General features: G+C 38.7%; 1 long non-coding RNA gene across 1 annotated transcript in view; it reads right to left on the minus strand.

Annotated features, from left to right (window-relative positions):
- Positions 1–3,810: 3,810 nt before the first annotated feature.
- The window catches only part of LOC140843489 (uncharacterized), a 405,490-nt gene continuing 384,575 nt past the window's right edge, over positions 3,811–24,725 (minus strand). The window contains exon 4 of the long non-coding RNA XR_012121316.1: positions 3,811–5,484. This is a non-coding gene — a long non-coding RNA (uncharacterized lncRNA). The remainder of the gene's footprint in view (positions 5,485–24,725) is intronic.

Consider the following 24,725-nt stretch of genomic DNA (forward strand, 5'->3'; position numbering starts at 1 on the left):
TTATAGGTTTTTTTTTGTATATATATACATATAATATCACCATTTTATCCTGCCTGAAATCTCCATTCCTAAACAGGAGCTCTGGCTTTTGCACCGCCCTCTGAGGCATCCATAGTTATGTCTTTGCATCCATAATGTATCAGGTGTGCAAAAGCTACATTACTTTTTTTCATTCAAATGCTGTACATATTTTTATATAGTATGTATACATGTTTATAAGTAGAAATATAGAACTGGCTTTCCAAAAGCTCTTTAATGTTCAAGCTCTCCATGACTTATTCCTTGTTGACAAGGTCATATAACTCAAATCACTTATCTGCTACTTTGTATTATGATTATGTCTATGTTATCTTTCCAATTAAACTAAACATAGGCTTGAGCTATATCTTTACTTTTTGGTCTCTCTCAGCTTGTTGCAGAGAGCTTTTTAAAATCCTAATGAAGCATGGAGTAATGGAAAAAAACACTGGGCAGGCATTTTGCACTGGATCCCTGGATCTTAAAATATCTTTTGGCAGTTCTCACCACACATCTTGCTAGCCTCATTATCCAACTCCTACATCCACATGTTCTACTCATATTTTCTGGACTTGTCTGCCATCCTGGTATATACTTGTGTCCTTTCTTTGTGGTAAAATTCTACAAGATTCAGATGATAATACATTGGACCGCATGTATTGCTTCTCACCTGAAGATTATTTCTATGTTGACTGTCCCATTCTACCAACTAGTGGAAAAATATTATCTCAAGATTCAAATCAAGTTCAATCAATCCTATATTTTCTACACTGGGTTTTCCTACGTCCCTCTTTCTCCCTGGGTCTGCATCTAGGTTTGAGAATTTTATCTAATGGGAAGCTCAGGTGGTGAGGTACCTGGTTCACCTGTGGTCATTTGGTTAACCTGCTCACCTATTGCTTGGTAACTCCCTTGCCAGCATGGGTATCCATAGAAATATCGACATTTCTACCCAGACATATGGTCCAGATAACATCCACCATCACCAACTTTTATCCTGATCTGAAAGTGTTCTGTGTTTTTGGGCTTTGCCTCACCACTGCCGCTCTCAGTGACTCCTTTCATTTTGTTGGGGCGATTCAGGCTCTGGGCTGCTCCCTCCGTCTCCATTATCAGCCCCACTGTGAATTCACCTCGCCTGTGCTCTCCCACACCTGTGCCTTCTTAATGCAATAAGGAGAGACCCCCAGGGTTGGCTGTGCTCTTATACTCAAGCTCCATTTCCACCTCAGTACTGTTCCCCAGCCAGTGATCGCCCCTCACCCGCTTGGGCATCATCTCACTGTGCTGCTCGGGGCTCCAGCAAGCAGAGCAGCTCTGGGTAATCACAGCAGCCTCTGTCTCTCCCAGGCTGTGTAGCATGTTCACCAAACATCTCACAGCACTTTGCCACCTCTAATGGGGAGATCAGAGGCAACCTATGACAAAATTGAAAATTAAAAAGAAAAGAAGCTTGCAGCAGCACACACTTAGGGATGTGTGTTAGGAATGGCCTCATTTGGATCCCCTATCCCTATTGTTCAAGAGAAATTTTCCTCAGTATGTTTAAATAAAAATGGTGCTGAAATGTCATACAAGTGCAATAAAATTCACAATCACAAGAGTAAACCTCAATCAAGTTTCTACCTATAATTATCACCTGGGCCAAGGAAAAGCCAAGGTTACCACCTGCACTGGTCTGGCTCCTTACTAGTTACAGCTTTGGCTCAAAGTCGTCACACATCTGACACCCTGAGTTAGTTTTGTCTAAGTTCATGTGCAGTTTATATTCTTTTGGTTTCTTTTACTTGAGATTCAGTCTCTGAGATTCTCCCTTAGGATTGTTCATTTATTCTAATTGCTACCAGTGTATGAACACACCATGTAATTTATTTATCCATCATTTTCTTCATAGGCATTTCAGATGTTCCCAGATATTACCATTTATGAACATCGCTGCCATGAAAATATTATTAAAGGGGTATTTTGATGCACCCATTGTTGGGCATGACTAGGCATGGAAGTGCTGGATCGCCTGTCTACCAGCTTTAGTGGAGGATGGAACCTGGTTTTGCAAACCACGTGGGCCATTTTAATTTGTGCTTTGCTTCACTTCTTAGCTCCTTGAACGACAGAACTTAACAACTTGGCAACTATCTTGAGGAGAAACCTGTGGAATCTAAAGCTCATGTTTATATATATCCTTATTTAGTGAGATATTAGCCTCTTAATTCCTGGCTGTCTTGATTTCCTCATATTGCAATTTTTGATTCTCTGTCCATCTTAGATTATCAAAAGCTCAGCTAGCTCCTCTGAATTTTAGAATTATCTCATTCTTAGCTTCTTATCCTATACTAAAAAACTGTATATGACCTTTGGAGAAAGGAGCTTTAAAAATGTCACCGTACTTCTCTGAAAACCCCCTTACATTTTGATGGTTGCATGCCTCATTGAATCAGTAGTTTCTAATATCTTCCATTTTGATTTGTTTATCTTGAGAGGACATTTTTCCCAGTTTTCCAGTTACTCTCAACTGGGGCATTGGTTTTCTAAGAGCTCTCTCACATATTTGGTAAAAATGTTAAAACACCTCCAATTGAGGTCATAAGGGGCTGGATTGGTGATTGCTCCAGATTTCTGCAATTGACGGAATTGAAGAATGTCCCACAATGGGAGGTATATTCTTGTACCTGATATGTGTGAATTACAGAAAGAAATTCATGTACTAAAAAGCATTTCTGCCAAAGAAGCAGTATATTTTGAGCCTTTGATTCCAGATGGGATAAAATAATGAGTATGATAATGTGTGTATTTGTCTCCATATTCAAGCATTTTGAATGAAGCGACACTGGCAAACCATTCAAACTCTGCTCACATTCCGGATGGTGGACTGCTCCCAGTTCCAACACTTCCACGACTTACAGTTGTCATAGCTTTGGTATCAGAACTGAACACTTACCTTCTAAACTGTCACTAAAATTCCATATTATCTCTCAAACTATTATGATCTTGGTGTCGTTAGCAATGTCATAACATAAACATGAAATTTAAATCAGTCCATACAAAATCCTTGAATGGTGGAAAGATTGATACTATCCAGAAAAATGAAGCTAAAGTGCAAAAGAGTAGGATATAAAATAGATACTTTCCTGTACAAATGCAAACATGTTTTTACTAGTAAAAGAGGGAGACCTTCTCTAATTCCTAGGCACATGATGTATAACTCTTGATTGACCTCTTCAATTGACATATTAATATCAAATATATAATAGTCTGTGCAAGGCAGAAGTTTTCACAAAAACAGCATTCAAATACATTAAGCACATTTGTTGAATGACCAAGTTTGTTACATCCAGATTGTGTCTCAACAAATACTGAGTTTATGACTTTTTTTATTGTTTGGGATATTAAGAAAATACTGTGGCACTTAAAAGAAATATTGAAGATGTGGTATAATTACAAAAATATAAAATACTGAGGGTGGGATGGAGTGAAAATCAATCTCATACTTCCAACCGAGTTTATCACTCGTCTGGCAATTATCGTAAGTGCTTCCCCACCACTGGGAGTGAGAAAGGAAGCTGCTGTTACTGCCACTTCTGTGTTTTATGTTGCTACTTTATCCAATCTATTCCTGTAAATAACTTCTCAAAAACCTTAAATGCCCATTTCAAAAGCACTCCTTAAAGCAAAGTACCCACTCATCCTTTTTTTCTCATAACTTCACCAAGGATGGAACAGGTCTGCTGAGAAACTAGAAAAATAGAACTACCACCTAGGGTCATATTCAGGTATTATGGTTTACTTTCTTTTTAAATGGTGGCAATATATTGTTTTCCTTAATTCACAGTCACTTCAATAAAACGCAAACTGAGCTAAGAACAGAATGCCTGCATTTCTGCATGGGTAATAAAAGGACACAGGCTTTACTACCAAACTCCATCATCGACAAGGGCCTCAAGTGCGTCTGGATGTGTTCATACCGTCCACACTTTGGGACGGCACTGGGGAGAGTCGCATCTTGTATCAGAAGGAAGATTAGTTTTAAACTATTTCAAACAGATGCATTTCAGTCAAAAACATGGGGAAATAAACCTGTTGGAAAGGAAATCTGCTTAATCAGTGTCATGCCAGCTCTGTGGCCTGGTGACCGTGGTGTTGGGAGTTGGGACCTGTGACGTGTGTTTCCGCTCCGGTGTTCTGTCACCCTCTGCCTGCTTGCTGCTGTCACAGGCCTTCCCTCATGGCTGGGTCCTTGCTACAGGAGTTGCAGCTAGCTTGTCCCGCACATACCTTCATCATTCCCCAGACCCTTGCCCACCCCACCATCTCACGTATGGCTGCCCAACTCAACATACGTCAATTAATATGCTTCTCTAACTATGATGCTTGTCAGGCCAACAAAAGCAGATCTGTTTGACTTTCAATATCTACAATAATCTAATCCAATCCCATTCTATCATTCTATCATTCCTACCTTACTTTCCACTGGCCTTTACCATGTAGCTTCCATTCCCAAATCACTGTTTTTGTGTTTTTCTTCTCATTTTTTTCCTTCTAATCTTACCTTTAACCTACCCATCCATTTCACTTCCGCTGTGCTACAAAATACTGTTCTTCTTCCCCTCTTATCCACTATTTCAAAAGGGCATCATTTTTTCAATGGCCACCTACAATCATGTTAGACCATGTTTTTTATTTTTCTTAACTCCTATTTACACATGACAAAGTCGTGGTAAATTTTCTCTCCCTCAAATGCACTATAAGTTCCTTGAAAGCTAGGACAGTACCACAGATTGTATAGTTTATGTGTGGTTGGCCACACCATAACACCTATATAAATACTTTCTGAATTCCTTGTCATATATTAATATAAATCAGATGTCCTACATAAAGATAAGTAAGTGTAAGTTTTGACCAAGAAAATGGTACATATGAGATATAAGAAGGTGGTATCTGATCAAACTGACTTTTATCTAAGGGGCCTGAGATTTCTCTCATAACAAGATGTCAATCAGCTGTGGGAATACACAGGATGATTTGCATATTGGGTGTGCAGGGAAGTTGGGGAGGTGAGTTTCATGTTCTCTCAATTCTAGTGAAGTGAGACAGGCTTCAGGTGGATCATTTGTAAAGTTTAAACCCTAACTTGAACAGTTGGGGGCAGGAGAATGGTATACCAACCATGCATCTCTTATAGTATAGATATCTATAAATGATAGATAGACAGACAGACGATAGACTTTGAGTGACTGACTCACATGACTGTAGAAGCTGGAATTCTGAAATCTATAGGGCAGCCCAGTAGGTGGGGAACTCAGGCATGAGGTGACGCCCCTTGCTGAGGGAGAATGTCTTCACTTCCAGGAAACCACAGTTCTCACTCTTCAGATCTCACTGGATGAGATCCACCCCCCATATCCAGGATCATCTGGATGCTTCTGTCCACCAGTTGGCCAGGACACAGGATGTGTGGTTCTCATCAACCTAAGAGAGACCCAGAATTAAATGATCTTAAATTCTGTTGTATAAGACCATCTAAAAGAATGCGGCCCTCACCCCAGGGGTGCAGAAGGCATCACAGGATCCCTAGAGACTGAAAAGGGAGGATAGGATCACTAGATAATCATGTACTAACTGCACCAGAAGTTGCAGGGAGATGGGCCTGGCAATGGGGGTCAGGTCTCCACAGCACCCAAGAGCCTAGGAGAAGAGGGCGCTATGTACATGAGCTGCTCCCAGAGTCCTAAAGGTCAGCATTCGGCAGCTCCTCAGCAGCTCCATTTGTAAGGTAAGACTTTCTTGCTCCCCTTTTCTCTCCTCTATGCACATCCCTCAGTACTCAAGTGGTCAGGTGATGACTCAGGAGATGAGTACAGGTGCGGACGCCAAACACAGCTCCTTCCCAGGCTGCAGGTAGCCAGCCCCCCACCCAGGTGCAGTAGGAGAAGTGAAGCAGCTTCAACTTGCAAAGAAAGGCTAAATTTGACTACTTCATGGAAACGGACATTCTAAGAACCAATTTCAGATTTTTGTGAAAAAGTTTCTAAAAGTAACCAAAGGAATTTTTGCCACATCAGAATTATCAGGAGAACAGTGAGACTGTCAGAAATTTTAACCAGGGACATTAGAAGCAATTTGCATGGTATAAAATTTAAAAGTGCAATGAGTGACATATTAAACTTGCCTTGTGATAGCTTCCCATGACTCAAACTGTACAAAAATTGGTTGATACTCCATGGCAGAATATGGCGTAACAGAAATACATAAAATAGATTATTAGAACCAAGGATGCTTTGGAAATTAGGGACTGTACTGAAACGTGTAGGCTTAGAAAGATAGGAAAGGGCAAGAATGAGCAAGAATGGCTTGTGTGATAGACAGGCAGAGGCTGTTCTGGCCGGAGGTCTGAGTTCGTGTCATAGAGAACCAGCCTGTGGCAGTTTTTAACTGTTAGGATGAGAGCTTTACTTCCACAGTCAGTGAAAGCCTTGGGATATTTTGAAATATACCACTGTGATTCAGTCTATGATGAATTTTCAAATCTAGGGATAACATGTATATGTAAATATACATACACATACATCTATATACATCTCTGTGTGCTAGCGTGTCATATCTGGTATTAAATCAGTCATTTTGTGTATTTTAAGCTACTTTCATTCCTTCCTTTACATAAAGAAGCAGCATACTAAAAAGAATAAAATCCTAGAACTTTAGAATCTCATTTCCCTAATGACTTTCCTCTGGTGGCATATATACATGCATACATATATGCCAAATAGAAAAATAAAGTACCGTTAAATAGTAAGAAAGATGGGCAGTTGGTTAAGCCAAGGGTGGGCATTTGTGCAACACGTGGCGAGCAGCCTGGGGCTCCTGGCCCGTTTATTCTGCTAGGGTACTGTGCTACCCAGAGGCAGAGTCATTCCTCTGAAGCTGCATACCTCTTCCTGCCTGGCCTCGCCCTCTGTGACCGCTCCCACCTGCCCCATGTTTCCTAGCGTGGCACCCACGTTCTCCTGAGACATGGGTGCTGCCTCTCTCTCACCTCCCACTGCTTGTGAATCACCAGTTCGTCGTGATTATAACCGATTGTTTGGAAATAGCGTTCACCATCCTTTAGGAATGGGCCTCTGATTTTCTTTCCTCTTACCATTTCTCTGCATCTGCCATATATTCCAGTCAAGTACAATTATGGAACAATCACAACGATCTAGGATAAAATCAGAGCCTGGATAACACTGAGTCACTTTGAAAACAAGCTGCCAAGATTTGGCAATGAACTCTTGTGGTCGTTTTCTGCATGGACATACATGCTTATATTCTTATCATGACTTGATGACCAACAGCTGATTGGTTGACGAATGGCCACTGCTTGTTCTGAAGGAGTGGGGCCAGCATATCTCAGTGCCAAATCCTGGTGGCTCATCTCTAAGCCTGCCTTCAAGGGAAGCAGCCTCCCATTAACCCCCAGGATGTCCTTAGAACAGAGTGCAGACACTGTGCTGCCATTCATACACCACTGACCCAAGCCTCTTCTCCATTACAGGGGAATTCAGAGGAAGGATATTGGAGCATAGCAGTCGAGAGCCTAGGCTTTGGATTAATAAACAACAATAATTAAGTTTCTGTTTTACTTCGACTGTCCGTGTTACCTTTGGAAACATTGCAAACTGAAGTCTCCTCAAGCCTCTAAATTCTCATCTGGAAAACTGAATTGCTATTTGTGATTTAAAAGCAAATGTAACTAAAAAAGAAAACCTCTTAGAAATGAAATAGTCTGGAGACTGCTGCTTTAAATTCTGAGTTTTAAAGTTTTAAATCTTATTTTTACAGATATGATTATTTCTTTCACTTTAAAAACCTAGTAGTGCCAAAGAGGCTGTGTTCAAAATTTAGTGATCCTGGTTTTATTTTCCTCCAGTCCATGGATGATCCAACCTCTCCTTGGATTTACACAATCCAAGTTCTTTTATACAATTCTTTTATACAAGTATTATCAGTAGAACTATAATTGATTTTGTTCCATGTACTTTTAAAATAAAAATTTGTTCACTTGAAATGTAAAAAAAAAATCAACCATACAAAGCATATAAAAAGTACTCAAAAAATTCCATAGTCTCTTAAAAACAACAAAACACAAAAAAACCCTCCATCTTCATTTTGTTTAATATTATCTCCTTCTACTACTCAAATTTTTGTTCATAGTTGCAACCACTCAACCACTCAGTATATCAAATTCTATGCTCTGCTTTGTTCATGTAATAAGAAAAGTAAGCCCCTTTTTACATTGTTTTAATTATTTTGTAAATATATCTGAATGGTTGCAAAAACACCCTTCATTTAATGCTAATATCTTGGTGTACTTAATTTCTATTTCTACTTATAGATTGTTTCTGAAAAAAAGTGTTTTTAACAATTGTCTAATAGTTGTTTTTAATAACTCAGCATTATAAATAATATTTGGAGAATGTTTTCATGCTTACAGATTACAATGATGTTGTCATATTGGTTTTTTTGACTTTTTTGCCCCAAATAGAGTTACCTGGTAAAATAATATGAGACTTTTATGGTTCTGACGTTTATTGCCCCATGTACCACTGATTTTTATGGTCTATGTTTAGCATGTTGTTGTACCTAGAGAGGTTATCTACAAATTTCCTTCAACCATTTATTCAAATAACATTTTCAGTTTCTTATTATATACCAAACACCGTTTAGTTGTTGATGATACACTTGTGAGTGAAATAAGAAAGAGTCACTTTTCTAGGAGATGCAATCTTAGCAGAGTGAGAGAGAATGGATGTCATAAATCAAGCAGGAAGGATGAAGAGGAGAATACATGACTGACAGGAAGAAGGAAGGAGGGAGGGAGGGAGAAAACAGGAAACAAAGAAGGAGAAAAGAAACGAAGAAGGGAAGCCTACCAATGACTAAGTCCCTGCAGCACCCTGGCAAACAGCACCATGGAAAACTCGTAAATGCTCACTGGCGAATTGTAACATCATTTTCCAAAGACCCCCATTGGTTATTTCAGAACCAAATCTGACTAAATTTTGCCTCAATCAGTTAGTTTCTGAGGAAAAATAAATAAAAAAGGACTATACATCTTTAAGAAGAATATGTGACTCATACTATAAAGTTTCTGTATCTTAAATTCCAAATGCTTGATAAAAACAGAATTAGAACTTTGTGGACAAACACAAGTATATTGTTTTATATAATAGTTCAGCTTTTGTAATCGTTTGTCTTAGCAGAGATCTTTAACAGAGTTAAGGGCTCCATTCCTTTCCTTTATAGATATTCCACGGGCTTGCAGGCTCCCCCTGGAGGGGTGGACGGTCCTCTCTCAAAGGAGAAAGCAGCGTAAACTGTGCATTCACAGCAGGGAATTACAGGTCACTTCCTAGACCGCCTTTTCAATTCAAATGAAGCTGCAGACTCTTATTTTCTTTTCTGGACCCCTTTTGAATAACAGAGTATTATTGCCCATATTTTGTTCATGAAATAGATGATTTAAAATCGTTTTCATGGTTACTGTCTCTACACCTTGATTTACCACCGAAAGCACTCAAGTCTGTAGATCGTGTAAGTACTCTGAGAGCCAAAAAAATACTGAATGAATAGCTTTCAAAACTAAGGCAGCTGCTTGTCAATTAAGTGAGGCTTTTTATTGGCACTCTGGTCTTTTCTCAGCACAGATTTTCTTCATTAGAGTTTCCCCCCTTTTTCTTGTTTCTGAGCATGCTTTTGTTGAGAGACAAGCAGCAAGAGCAAGCTATGACACAAGGCTGATTCATATCCCTTTAAATATTGAACCTTTTGAGCAATAAGAAATGGGCTGAAAAAATTGAGGTTCAATTCCATAAGGCTTAACTCTTAAATGGGGTGCTCCAACTAAACTACTGGTTCTCTCTGTAAAAGATATGATCTGTGGTATGTCCTAGAAAAAATATAGATATTTAAAATGTTGCTGTTTGTATGACAGCACGGCACTCACATTGCTGTAAACATTTCCAACTGCTTGAGAGGAAAAAATCTCAATTACCTAAGGAAACAAGTTTTCTTTTGTTTTTCCTCCTTTTTCTTCTTTATGATTATAAGGCAATGAGGTGATTAATGTGGTTTCAAAATATGATAAACTTGGCAAATGTATACCAATGAAAACTAGTCCACTACGCATGCAACCTTCATTCTCCGACACATTCATTTATATTCATTCCTAACAAGGCAGGATCTATGAGGAGGATTATGTGAATCGAGTCACTAGAATCTACACAGGGAACATTGCAGTGTGGTTCCCTTTTTATTTACCAATTAATTCCAGCCAGTTGGTTCCATAGACTAAGATGGGGGAGGGCTGGGAGAAAGACTTGTCAAGAATCACCCTCCTTAAGATGGAAGGACGTGGCACATTCGGAACATGCAGGGACATACCATTGTCCAGCCCACACAATACGAACCTGCTGGGGCAGTTTCCTTCACTGGTATCTTTATAATTTTTTCCTCACTTTCTAAATTTAAATGAGATTTTTGTATGTATCCATAAAGAGCTTTTTTCAAATGTAGCTGAATAACCTTTAATTAAAGTGTTTTATTATTATTATTAAGCCTGGGGAAACAGTCCTTTGAAACTCTCCTTTCCCTGCAATACTTCCACCATTAAAACTTGTCCAGCGAAGAATGAACCTCATGGCATGAAATAGTTCTAGCATAAAATTATTCTTATGGAAGGAGAATCAGAGGAGGGGTGGTGATGTATCAGCACTAATCACTCCGTCTAGTTTTAGGAAAGATCACCGTCCCCATAAACCTGCCCGCCGATGCCAAAGGCTGGGCCCAGAAACCACCAGGTGTTGCAACAGAGAGACACGTGAGACGCAGCTGGGTAGGTAGAGATTCAAGCAGAGACATCTCAAAACACTGTGCCTGCAACACTGGGGCTTACTGAGGTCTGATTTTTGAAGAGGTTCCGTGAAAGCACCAATCCATAAAGCAACCTTTATGTATTAGGTGCGCATACCAGCCACTTACTGAGAGAGAGCTCGGGGGCTTGGACTGAAAATGAAAACATTCACAGCAACAGCCTCACAGCAACAGCCTCCTCTCCGTCCTTTTCCTAAATCTGAGGAATGTAATGGTAGACCTCAAGGCACAGCAACATATTCTGCAAGCAGTTGAGTCATACAGTCAAAGAATGGAGAAACAAAGAACTTTCTTTCTCCCCTTTTCCTTCTTCTTTCACTTCTGTGGCTTTGGGTTTTGCTTCTGGTCTTACTGTGTTGATGCTCCGAGAAACCGACTGTTGCCCGAGTTGATGGAAAAAGCAACATGGCTTAGTTAACACAGGCATGTGCTGGTAGGGAAGCTCCGACTGATTATCATGTCACGAGGGGCATAGAACCATCTGCGCTTTCCCCACACGGTGCTCCTGTAGGGCCCAGGTAAGGGCCGACCAGCGTTTCTACTATGAACTGTTTTATGGATTTAGATTTGTTACATCTGCAGCAAGCCAATTGTTCTGCATGAAGGCTATGAAAGTTCCCAGAAAGCATATGCATATTTACTTTCAGATGAATGTAAACTCTTTGCTTAATCAACATTATTGAGCGTAATGTTGAGACTCATTGGCAATTAAGCAACTTCCCTATTTAGTAGTATAATTGTTCCTTCTTTTAAATTATCAGTGTATTCTTTTGGAAATATATAAAGCCAGTTAAAGAGACACATTTTTCTTTTCTTATTCTGATTTTTTTACCCACATTTTATATTTTATTAGTTATTTAATACTAGAGAACAATCATTATAGAAATACACAGATACACATATGCGTATACATACGAATGTACAAATCTAAGTGTGTTTTTGGAAAGCATATCAAATAAGTTTTTATAAACATATTTCTTATGCCAAAATGAGATACCATCTCAGGCGATCTTATTTGGAGGTACTTTTCCTAAAAATTGGCAAGTCTACGGGTAACTTTTTACAAAGCTTAGTAGGGTATGAAAACCTGGATTTATTAAGAAAAGACTTTTCATTTGCTGAATCCCAGAATCTTATTACTTGATTTTCTGCTAAAAGGATGTCCCAGTGCCAGAGTACCATGAGAAACTGGGGTCTTCAGAGCATTCTAAACATTTTCCTGCCCCAGCTGTAGTTCCACTTGTCAGAGTCACTGCACAGATTCCTGGGCTTGAACGGTGCAATGGAGAGGTGTTCAGGGAGCGTCAGTGATGTCACCTGGGAGTGGCTCTGTTCTGTGCATTTTTCTGTCTGACCTAGACTCTCATACACAGACTGGGCTGAGGTGTGGCTATGATGTCGTGGAATGCCCAGTCTCTTGCCAACCTCTTTTCCCTGAACACACTCCAGGATGGGAACACAGTTCTTATTATTTGAGGCAACATGCATGATACCTCCACGGCTTCCTCCCTGAGGTGTTGGTGTTGGAGCATCTACTGAAAGGTGCAGCTGGCTGTACCCCAGGATGGCAGCAGTGGGTGTAGGAACCACCTGGGTGTAGGCAGGGAAACCACACGCTCTGATCACACTGCCATACCCAGTTAGAAGACCAGCCCCCTGCTTGGGTAGGTTCTGAATGGAATATTCCATTTGGGAATTTGTTCTTTTCCCTGTGTTTCTAGAAATGTTTTGCCTTCCATTTGATATTCAAAGATATACCCATCTAGAAAACCTTGAAGATTCTTTTTTTTTAAAACAAACAAAAACAACAAGCCAACAAAAATACATGCATACATGCATATACACCTATAAATACTATACACACATCATATCATTTGATGGAGACAACCCTTTGGAAGAAAGTTTTTTTAATGGTAAGGTTTCAGTTAAAAAATGTATTTACTTATTCTCTCAATGCTTTTCTGAATACCCAAATCAGAGTTGTTGAGCCATAAATATCAGTAGGTGGACCCAGGGACCCTTCTGCAGATGGCAGAGAACCTCAAAAGGCAGCCACATCTGCTGCTTCCATCCTTCAGTTTTACCCACTGCTGAAATTGATGAAGAACATTCAGGAACACTTCTTTGCCTGTCACAATATATAAAGTCTTCCTAAAGGGAGACCATTTCAATAGCTTATAAGAATGCTTTAGTCCAGTCCAGTCAAAAATAAATACCCTGAAAGACTAAGATGCATAAAAGCTATTAAGTAACATCATCTCTTCCAACCTTCAAGCTTTGTATTCTTTCCAGGTTAACATTTCTTTCATCAGGTAGGAAAATCTACTAAATTGCAATGAGTGGTCAGCAGCTGTCAAGCACTGAAAATGAATTTAGGAAAGTGCAGGTTGAGAAAAAGTTTTGGATTCAAAATACAGAGTTATGACTTCCATTTCACAGAGAAGCATGGAAATAAAGATCAAAGTAAAAGGAGGAAGAAGAGAATCTAAGATCAATTTCTTGCCTAACATTTTCTATGCAACATACTAGGCATTTCACACGTGATCTTATTTAAATATCACAGCAATGTGCCAAGGTTGGGTTTTTTGTGTAGTGTAACAGTTAAGGGAGCGAGTGTACAACAGCAGGACGAAGCTGAAGTTCACACAGCTTAGGAAGTAGTGATGCTTGATTTTGAATGAAAGTTTTTGGAAATCTAAGAGAATTAATATATTCTCCACCGTAGATGGATGCACATGACCACTCTCACTTATGTATAAAATGAGTTGTTTTCTCCATATCGTTCCTTTTAAATGCTCCCAACTATGTAGCTGAACAAATGTTTCAGGGTCTATCCAGCTTGGGGTTTGGATGAGAGAAAGTTATGTAAGTAAAATATAATCTATGAAAAATGAAAAGGATGCCTATTAGGCTGTAAAATTCTAGCATATAATTTTAGCTACATCAAAGTAGGCTGACTGGCCAAACACTGTCAGTTATTGTATTTCTCACTGATGTTAAAACCTACCAAACAGGAATAGAGTGCCTCCTAAATTCCAAGACTCACACACCCCCAATTATTGGGGGAAATTCTGTAAGTTAGAGCTTAGCAGCATGTTATTACAGGGGAGAAAACTGTGGCTTAGACACCTCCTGAGTGCTAAGTAGCAGAAATTGTATTTTTAACTCAAATGTTATGTTTGTAATGCTCTCTTCTTTCATTTCTCCTACAAAAAGAAAAAAGAAAAAAAAAGTCATTGGTGGCGAAAAATAGACTCTACTATTTCCCTGAACTATATCAATGGGCTTGTTGCATTGTGACTTAGAGGTAGATTCAAAGACTTTGGACTTTGGGGCGTAAAATTGATTTTAAAATCTGTCATTTTCATTTGTAGAAACCAGAAAAGAAGATAATGTAGTAAAATAACAAATCTTAAATGGATGCCTAGATAGTCTGAGACACAAAATTCCTCACACTCGTGGCCAGAATCCCTAAAGAAAAGGACTCCAGGCAGCATGGCTGTGACATCGAGAAGATCTGATGACCAAACCGCTGTGTGTTCAGTGGTCTTCAATATCCTAATTATCTGCACAAATACTGTTAGGTTGTGAATTTTTGGCCTAATAGACCTCTCAGACTAGAAGGTTTTATTTTTATTATAAAATATGTCTTCATGGGTTACTTAACACAAGCTCACTTCTTTTATTGTCTCTTTGAGCAAATACTGTTAATTTTGATAGAATTTGAGTAAGAAATCTGAATATTACTGAGATATCCCAAGTATAGTAAACAAGATTATATGTTATTCAAAATGTGACAATGAATTAAATTCAAGAGTTAATTTTCATAGAAAGAGCCATACAATGAGGCAGATTCTGACTCTAATCATAGTTGTGGTAGAAGTAAGCATTGAGATGTTTATATTATTTCAGGCATGTGCTCTTGTTAAAGAAAATTTTCAGATACAGGGCTGTTTGATAACTATCATATTGCAAGTATATGCCACTATTAAAAATATTTCCAAAGACAAGGAGATGCTGTACACTTGTGTACATACACACACATACACATACACACACATACATACATATGTATATACATATAGTTTTGGTGTGTGATTAGTAAATTGAGATTGGAAACAGTGACTTTTCCAAGCAGCAGGGTAGAACTCGGAACCACTGCCTCTATACTATAATCTACAATCCTTTCCCTAACATCTCTCGGCCAGAAATCTCTGAATTAAAAGAGTATGGCTTCTAGATATTTTCTTGTGGGCCATTCAAAATTATTCTATCTCTATAAGATATCTGAGCAATAAATGCCAAGAAAAATGCTAAATTAATCACAATAATCATTTATAATCCACTTAAATATTAGAATATTTTGTTAACATACCTTAAGCAAAATAAAAGCATTAGTTTTACTACGTATTTAGGCTTTTCCATGTCATAGCTCTCAAAGCTTGAGTTTTACACAAGGCTTACCTAATGAGTTCATAATTTTGTTTATCCTGCTCATAAGGAAGTCTGATATGACCTTTACATGTGCACTGCTAATAGCTGTCAGGGGTTGGTTCCCAAGCTCTTTCTGCTACAACACTTTGACAAAGTTAATTGAGATAAAAGTCCATGTGGGGGAAAAGCATTGCCCCAACCTGGCCAGCAAGGGGAGCAATTATGATAATCGGGTCACCTGCTTTAGCAAGTTCAGTATCTCGGGTGGGGTGGATAAAACAACTAAGACATATCTCAGAAACATGGTTCAGAATGACATTGCCAGAGCGGGTACAGAGGCCGAGAAGAAGAGCTGGGAGGCATGGAGACTGTATAGGAGAGCCCAGGCAGGGGGCACTGCCCACAGAGAAGACTATGCCTGTGGCTTCATCACGCTGCAGTGTGCTCGGATGTGTGTGTCTAAGTTCTCAAATATAGTGGGTAAAAAAATCACCTAGAGAAATTCATATGTTGTTTATTTGTTACTAGGAAGATAGGAAATACAAAGATGTAATTGTGTGGGAGAGAAGAATAAGCAGTTAAACTGGACGTCTGCAGAGGCACAGTGCAGCCCAAGGAGAAGATGGTCCGCTCTGCATTTCTTCCCCAGGAGCCAGGAGAAGCTCCCTGGGGAGGCAGCAACCGTGTTTCATTCAGTCTTGAAAGATGGCAGGTATATTCCAGATAGGTGAAGGTGGGGCGGTATTTCAAAGAAATCGGTGCTTGAAGTCACCAAAGTACTCCGGAGATGTACAAATAGCTCTTTGTGATTGAAGCCAATAATCAATGGACAGTCATGACATCTCCGGGGAAGTCGCATAGTAAACTACACCTTGGATATTAACTGCCTGATTAAATCCTGGCTCCGAGCTATGTACACTTGGAGAGGCTACACAACCTCTTTATGCCTCTCTTTAAAAAGGAGGTAATAATAGAGCCTCTGCTCAGGGTTGCTATGAAGATTAAATGAGTTAAGGTTGCAAAGCATTAGAAACTCTACGCACATAATAATCACAATGCAAAGGCTCTAATCTAAATGTGATAGGCAAAATTCTCCTGGTAAACTTGAAATTAGATTTTTTTTCTCTTAAGTCCCACTCAGTTGATATGTGTCCTAAAAAATTTCCCTTCTCCTTGACATTTCTTGCTCATTCAATGGTCTAGAGCATCTTTCATCTGTTTTGTTGATAATTTTTCACTTCAGTAGAACCTTACCTTTTTTAAATTGTAATTTCATACTTTAGAATGTGCCTTATTGCTTCTGAATTTGTGCCATCTTACTAGAAGCAAGAAGTATACACTACACACTATAGTCAAATGCCAGTTCCCTACAGTCACTAAGCAAGCCACTCATGAGTGGCTGAGCTGAGTTCATTGCCCACGGCAGGAACAGAGAGCACCTACCTAACGGAGCTGTGGTGGTGGTGTCTGGGGCCGCAGGGCAAGGTGGGGGCTGATGAGATCTGGGGTGTGGTTTCAGGTGGGCCCTCCACATCAAGGACTAATCGGGAGTGGGTGAAGATCGCCACAGGACTGCTGAGGATTGGTGAAAACAGCAGAGCAAGAATTTGGAGGCAAGAGACTTGAAGCATCTTAGGACACAGACTGTCTATTGGTTTCTCCCTTGAAGAGGTGATGGGAAGTTTCTATAATGAACAGTCAGGCCACTGACTGGGGCAAGAGTCTTCTGAATTGGCAAAGTCATACCAACATTATGAGTATATTATATGGGAGCTAGTGTCAGACCCCAGGGTCCAAGATGTGGGCGCAGGTGGATTGTTTTGCTTCCTATCAATAGAAACATCTTCCTAAGTTTGCATTTTAAGAGGCAGTTTGCTGCTGTGGTTGAGACAATGGATTCTGAAGTCAGAATGCTGGTGTTTAAATTCAGGTTCCTCAGTTTACCCCCTGTCATCTTGGACAAGATGCTTTACCTCTTTGTGTAGCTCTTTCCTCATTTGAAAATGGGAGTGATTATAATAGTACTTAGTTATGGATTGTTATGAGAATTGGGTGGATTAACACTTGTGTAGCTTTTAAAACAATGCCTGATACATAGTGCATATTCAATAAACTAAGGCTACTATATTGGTCTAAAATTAAAGGCTAAGGAACTACTTTTTTCTTTTTTGCTCATGTTACAAATTATCTATGCTATAGCTACTGATTCAAAATTAAATAAATACACTACTTCTAATGATTTTGTCCATTATATATTAAGACACATTACTGTTAACCAGTTGGAGGTAAAAAGTAGAAATGTAATTCAAAATTCTTTGCTCACTTGAAAAAAAATTCTGGCAAACCCTTAAATTCTTTAAGTGCAGGAGTTTTCAGAATTTTTGTCTGCTGCCTCCCGTTCTTTTCATTCTGAATCATCTCCACTCTCTCTAAGACCTCCGACCTGTTTTCTTTCAGCGGTGTGAATGCTTGGGAAACCCTAAATCCCCTAAATGCCTCAGGCTCTGACTCAATTCAATGGCCTGTCTACTGCACTCTTTCCCAAGACTGTTTATTTACTGTCATATTCCTTGTCTCAACTTCTCCCCTAGTCTACCACTTGCATGCACTTGAATTTATTTAAAATCCCGGCTCTCACCTGGCTGTTCCCCACCAGGCACCCCTCACACCATCCAGGAAACCGCAGATCCGTGTGGGCTCTCATGATCCTGACTCCATCCCTGCGACCATCTCTCCAGGTCACATGCTTATCATCTCTTGCATGAACTATTTCAATTGCTTTGCAATGCTTTCCCTTGATAAGATCTATTGCTTTTTATATTCATCCTCCACACTGCTGCCAGATTTTTCTTAATAATATACAGATAATATCAAGTCACTCACCTGCTCAAAGAGCTGCAGTGACTCACCCTGGCTGATGGGCTAGAGGTGGGTGACCAGTGGTATTCGGTATCCCCAACACCTGGCTCTAACCCGCCGCCTGTCATAGCTCTCTTCTCTGTCCTTCAATTACTGCTTCAGACATCGTGCTATCGCTTCCCCATGTCCTGGCCCTCCTCAAATGCCCCTCACCTGAAATGATGCATTTGCCTGCCTTTTTCACATTTAATGTTCTGCTTATCTTTTCTACTAAAGATTTCCCTTACTCCACTAAACAAAATAATATCGTCTCCTACTTCCTCAAAACATTTTTGAGGTGTCTGAGGCTCTTAGAATTTTTGGAGTGCTGAACAAGAAAAAGGAGAGAAAATTATGAGTAAAAAAATTGGTATGAAAGTGAATATTTGTTAAAGTGAAAAAATAAATTGTCACACATTATACATTTTTTAAAAGGTGACAAAAACAATAAGAATCACAAATTACATATTTTTATAAATGAACTACTTGTCAGATCTCTACGCAAATGGTAATATTTTATATAATAAATGTAAAATGTGACATATATTAAAGTATGTTTATATTATTTATATAATGTTATATATAACACATAATGACAGTATTACATATTTTATTTTCTGGTGTAGAGAGTAGAAATTTTGTTATTTTCATCATCATGATTGATCAAAATATGTTCCAGATTATTGTTATCTTAGAATTCCCTTCAGCTTAAAAACATATTGCAATATCATGAAAACTTACAGGATTGTTATCAAATTTTGGGAAGTTCTATCCACATTTTTTCATGTATGAGCTGGGCACTATTAGAAAATGTTCCATAGGCTAGATTCTATCTATATACTTCAAGACGTTGTCCCATCATTACACATGTGCTTTTGGGGGTACATGCTTAAGGAACGAACACTTGATATTGCTGTAGAACCCCTATATCATGCAGTTGTGTTATAATTATGGGTGAGTGCCCAGTGACAGTGGAATTCATTTCTACACAAAAATGACTAGCAGGGAACTCTATATGGAAGTAGCTGCAAATAGCACGACTCTACCCAACTTACTGACTGTATCCCATTAACTGCCATCAAATGTACCTCTGACCCAGCTTCCTCCTAGGCAGCTCCTTCTAATGCCTCTGTGCTGGCTAACATCACCCACATTAAGGGTAAGGAGATAAGGGGGGCACTATTCTAAAGATACAGTGGACTTCAACAGCTGCTACTGAAATAGCTTACTTTCATTACTAGCACCCCTGCTCAAGTGAGGGTCCCTAAAAGTAGCTCAGTTTATCATCATCAACCTCACTAATTGTGCTGAGAACAGATTAAATTGCCTCCAATAAACTTCTTAATCCTGCTCCTTTGTATTGTACTTTATTATATACTTGTATTGTGTTCATGCACTTTATTTGTATGCATATATTATGAACATGGACTTTATTGTACTTCGGGGTGTCCATGTCTAGTTCTCTGCTGGACTGATGATTGGCAGGGAGTTTTAATTGTCTTTGTATCCTTCACACTGGCTGTACTCTGTGGATATCCAACAATTATATGTTGACTTAAATTGAATTAGTTTGACAGTAGTCAGGAGTCATATTGAAAATTACATCTCTTCCTTCATTATACATTGGGATTGAGGTCAGCGATATAGTAATACTTGATAAAATTAATTTTAGGTACCTCTGTATTTAAGAAACTAATTAGTTTTCATAAGGATTAATTTGTGCAACAATAAGATTATATCAAGCTGATTATGGGATTTTATGCATAAAAATAACTGTCAAAGAAGGGTAAAAACACAAAATGTCCATAAAGATAAGTGAATAATTAAAAGAACACCATTCCTACTAATAATATTAATCAAATGAAAGTATCTAAAATCAACATATATTCTTCAGGGAAACTACACATTAATCATATATGCATTAACTTGAGCCATATAAAATTGCTAATATTTGCTGTTTTTGACATATAAACTGGCAATTTTATATAATTAGCCCAATATATTAATAGATTTGTTTTTTAGTATAATCAGGTTTTCATCATAAAAAATCAGAAAAAAGTAACTTTTTTTTTCCCAGACTCAGTCCTTGGATTGCTTTTAGAAACCCTACAGATTGTGGAAAGTGAGTTTTCAGCTAATGGTTACGCTTCATTTAGCCATGTTTACTGTGAAAAGTTGATACCTGTAAACAAAAGCCAATCCACTAGGGTACTTATGTATACACTGTAATTCTCTGTACTTTCACGTAATGGGCAGCTTGTGTCTGTGATTGCAGACAAATGCTAGGGTGCAGTATGTAGATGTGGGCTTTGTGTGGAGACAAGGAAAGAGCAGTGCCTGCCGCAGTGAGTAGAACCAGATGATGCATTTTTTTCTCCAGAAATGCACCCCAAAGAGAACATATGGGGTACACAGTTGTAGTACCATAACCTGTATTTTTCCCTACCATATGTTCTCAAAAGGCTTATTTTCTTTTTTCCCATCAAAGTTTAGTTTTATTTTATGTCAGATCTTGATTAACAATTTATGTGAAATTTATAATTACTGGAATCCAATACAATATAAAAATAGGATTTAAAAAATATTTCTTCGTTCTGATAAGAAACAAATACATATACATTGTGGCAAATTGAGAAGCACCAAGTGGGGGCCAGAAATCTACAGTGACCCTGCAGTTTGGAGATATTCAATATTAACGTATTTATCTGAAACTTGCTGATAATTTTTCTGTGCATATGAATAAGTTATAATATGAATTTTTTAAATGAAATGGCTTTATTATGATAAAATTCACATACCATGAAATTTGGCCATTGAAAGTATAAAATTCAATGGTTTTTAGCACATTCACAGATACATACAACTAGCACCATAGTCAGTGTTGAAACATCTTCATCATTTTATGAAAAAAATGCCCTATACTTTAGCTGTCAAACTCTTTTCCCCTTCTTCCTTCCTCTAACTGTAAATAACAGCTCATCTGCTTTCTGTCTCTATAGATTCCCCTATTTTGAACTATCATAGGAATGAAATCACAGAGTATGTGGTTTTTTTCAACTGGCTTTTTTCATGTAGCATCCATGTGGCAGCATGTATCAATATTTTATTCCTTTTCAGGGCTGCATAATATCCCATTGTATGTATATACCACATTGGTTTATCCATTCATCTCTTGAAGGACATTTGAGATGTTTCCACCTTCGACTATAATGAATAATGTACAAGTTTCTGGTGGACATCCATTTTCATTTGTCTTGGTTATGTGCCTAAAAATGGTATCATGGGTCATTTGCTAAGTCAATGTTTAATCATTTGAGGAAAAGCCTGTTTTCCTTACATAGAACATTAATACAACAGGTGTCATCTGAGGTCCCAAGGGCTACTCTCTTTGAAGCTTCCTGTTAAAGGAACAGAGGGACAATGGAACAGAGCATTGTCCCTACCTCACCAGATGCACCTGAAGATATCACTGAGTTCTTCTAAATAAATCACTTCTCAACACAGATGCAATGTCTTTCCTGTTCTTTCTATAGACCCTTTCTCTTGCCTCAGTGATGCTATATTTTATTACTTAGAATTGTGTTTCTCTCTTTTTCATGCATCTCACACCATAGCTCTGGCATCTTAAGCTCCATATTTTTAGAGTGGATGGGCATGGTTATGTTTATGAGATAAGAGAAAGTAGAATAAAAATAAAGATAGAATTAATTCCAATAATAGAAACCATTCAAGAAAACTTTATTCATGAAAGATTAATTGACTGAACTAATTATATGAAACCTAAAGTCACAGTAAACAGAAAAAATGATATCCCATGCTCTTCAAAATAAGAAATGTATAAAAATAAAATATGATATAAATGGCTATGCTATCAGGGACAAGCTGGAAAGTACTTATTATAATGTTCACATAGCAATATAGGAGTTCAAATATATTTTAAGACTTAACATGTGACATAAATTACCATTATCATATATATCCAGTGTTTTTTCAAATGAGATACTATATCTTCCCAAATCACTTTCCCCCAAATCCCAGCAAAAACACAAAATAATTCTTCTCACCAGGGATAAAGGATTATAGTACAGTTTTACATAAACATAGATAAGTCAGTGTTAAAATGAATCACTCTTCCTATTTCCTGCAATTTAATTTTATCCTTCTGTCCAAGGTAAAAATCTAAAGGTTTGAATGTTTGAAACAGGGAGCAAAATTTTAACATTTTAAATTAGCATTTGAATATTCAAAAATTGAGTCATTCTTCGTCGGAGTATTTATTACCTGCAGACTTTCCCTGTCCTTTCTTACAGCATTCATGTTGTTATGTAACACTTTTTTTTGGTACCAATCAATTTTTGAAATATTACCAAAGAAACAATTAAAATAAAATGTGTATGAAAAAGATTGGTTGTTATCTATACTTAAACAGAATTTAAAAAACAAACCCAGAAGTAAGTGGGATAGCTACCACTTGTGTGAGAGAGGGCAGTGAAATGATAGGGCTTGATTTCAAATTCTAGATCTTACCTGTGTGACCTTCGTAGATGTGTGACCTTCATAGCTGTGTGACCTTAGGCAGCTTCATTAAATTTCAGTGTCTCAGGTTCCTCATCTGGTAAATGGAGTATTCTTCGGAAGTGTATCTATAGAGCTTGTAACTGGATTACATATAAAGTGACAGCAGCAGAGAAAGCTGTCAATAAAAGTCACGGAAGAAATTAACTTATGGCCTCAAAGCCAGTCAATTCTGAGGCTACAGTGAGTAGGATGGGAAATTGTATTCTTGTAGCTTATAGTCTAAGAATTTCTTTCTGTAAAATACTATGTGAATCTCAAAAGAACATATGTATACATGTGTTTCCATTACATATACACATACGCATAAGCATGTCCATTACATACACATATATGCATATTCACATATTATTTTATATATAATTTTTATACATACCTAAAACAATCAAGAAAGGAGATGGGATTCCAAAGAAGAAGGCTCAATTGAGTAAATAAAAAGGGGTTGTGGGTGATTTGTGCCAAATGATTTTAAATATGAAGTTTGGCTATAAAATTTCAGGATAATCACAACAATGTGAATATACTTAATGCTGCTGAGCTACATACTAAATGTAAGTAAAATTATAAATTTTATGTTCTGTATATTTTCTTACAATTTTAAAAATTAACTAAATAAAGGAAGGTTTCAGGATAGGATTCAATGTGGAGGTGAACTGTAGGAAACCGTGTGCTGGTAGGGGAAAGGGAAATGGGGACACCAGTGGCATCTAATCTGAGAAAGGACTGCAAAACTAGGCATCTGGGGCCCGTATTTACATGTATAGACATGTTGCTCCTTTTGACCGTCTTTTTCAGATTCATCCCCTTTTCTGGCCTCTCTGGTATCACACCTAGCTTGAGCCTTCACTAACTGTCGACAGATTGCTGAACTGCTTCCCCTGATTCTCTCTGATAAACTAGATGCCTATGGTTTTTTTCCTGGTGCTCTGATATAATGACCAGCCTCTTCTTAATTACTTATCACCAGAATTTCCAACATTTTTCAAGTGCACCATTAGACATGAACCTCCCCCCTCCCAACTTCTGTTTCAAATAGAGTCAGTTCCTTTGGGGAAGACTTCCGAGCTCTCTGATCTCGTAGCCCTATGGCCTTTCTCTCTGGGAAAAACCTCTCCGCGCTTCTGCACTGTCCCCTCGCCTTGGGTGGGGCGACTGCAAAGGGTCTTCCAGGGCCTGTGAGCCCACTGAGTCCTTTGGCCAATCACTTCCAAGTGCACCTTCATCCTCCATCTCAATCCTTTACCTTCATTTTAACCTTGCTTCCCTTAGCCTCCATGGAGATTGCCTTTGAACACACTTCCCAGTAAACTTCCTGCACTCAGATCTCGGCATCTCAGAGTGGGCTTCCAGGGAAAGTCTGCATGGCTGCCCGGCAGGGCCAGAGTGCCTCTGCTGGGGACCCTCATGCTTCCCACTGGGGAGCTGGAGGGCCGGGAGCCAGAGGGGCACTGGGAGGAATAAAGCCCGATATTGCTGGCTTTGAGGGTGGAGACAAGGGCCAGGGGATAAGGATGCAAGCAGCCAGGAAAGGCTGAAAGAGAAGGAAGCAGACCCTCCCCTAGGTCTCCAGAGGGAACCAGCCCTGCCCTCTCCTTGTGCTCAGCCAGGAGAAACCACCTTCAGACGCCTGACCTCCAGAACAGTAAGGGGAGGAGTTTATGACTGTAGCAACCAGAAATTAATACTCTCTTCTCTCCTTTTCTATGAGATGCTGGTGTTTTAGCTCCGTCACTGACTATTTATGTATCTTCCTCCAAGGGTCTATACCTTTCTCAAAAAGAAACATTATGCCCACTAAGGTTTACCCCCAGTGCTACAAAACAGCATGATTATTCAGGCTGGGCAGCAAAATCTGGTGTGTTTGTATAATGCGTTTATAAAGATAGGTGGAA

This window comes from Manis javanica, chromosome 9 (genome assembly GCF_040802235.1).
Source record: "Manis javanica isolate MJ-LG chromosome 9, MJ_LKY, whole genome shotgun sequence".
NCBI lineage: Eukaryota > Metazoa > Chordata > Mammalia > Pholidota > Manidae > Manis > Manis javanica.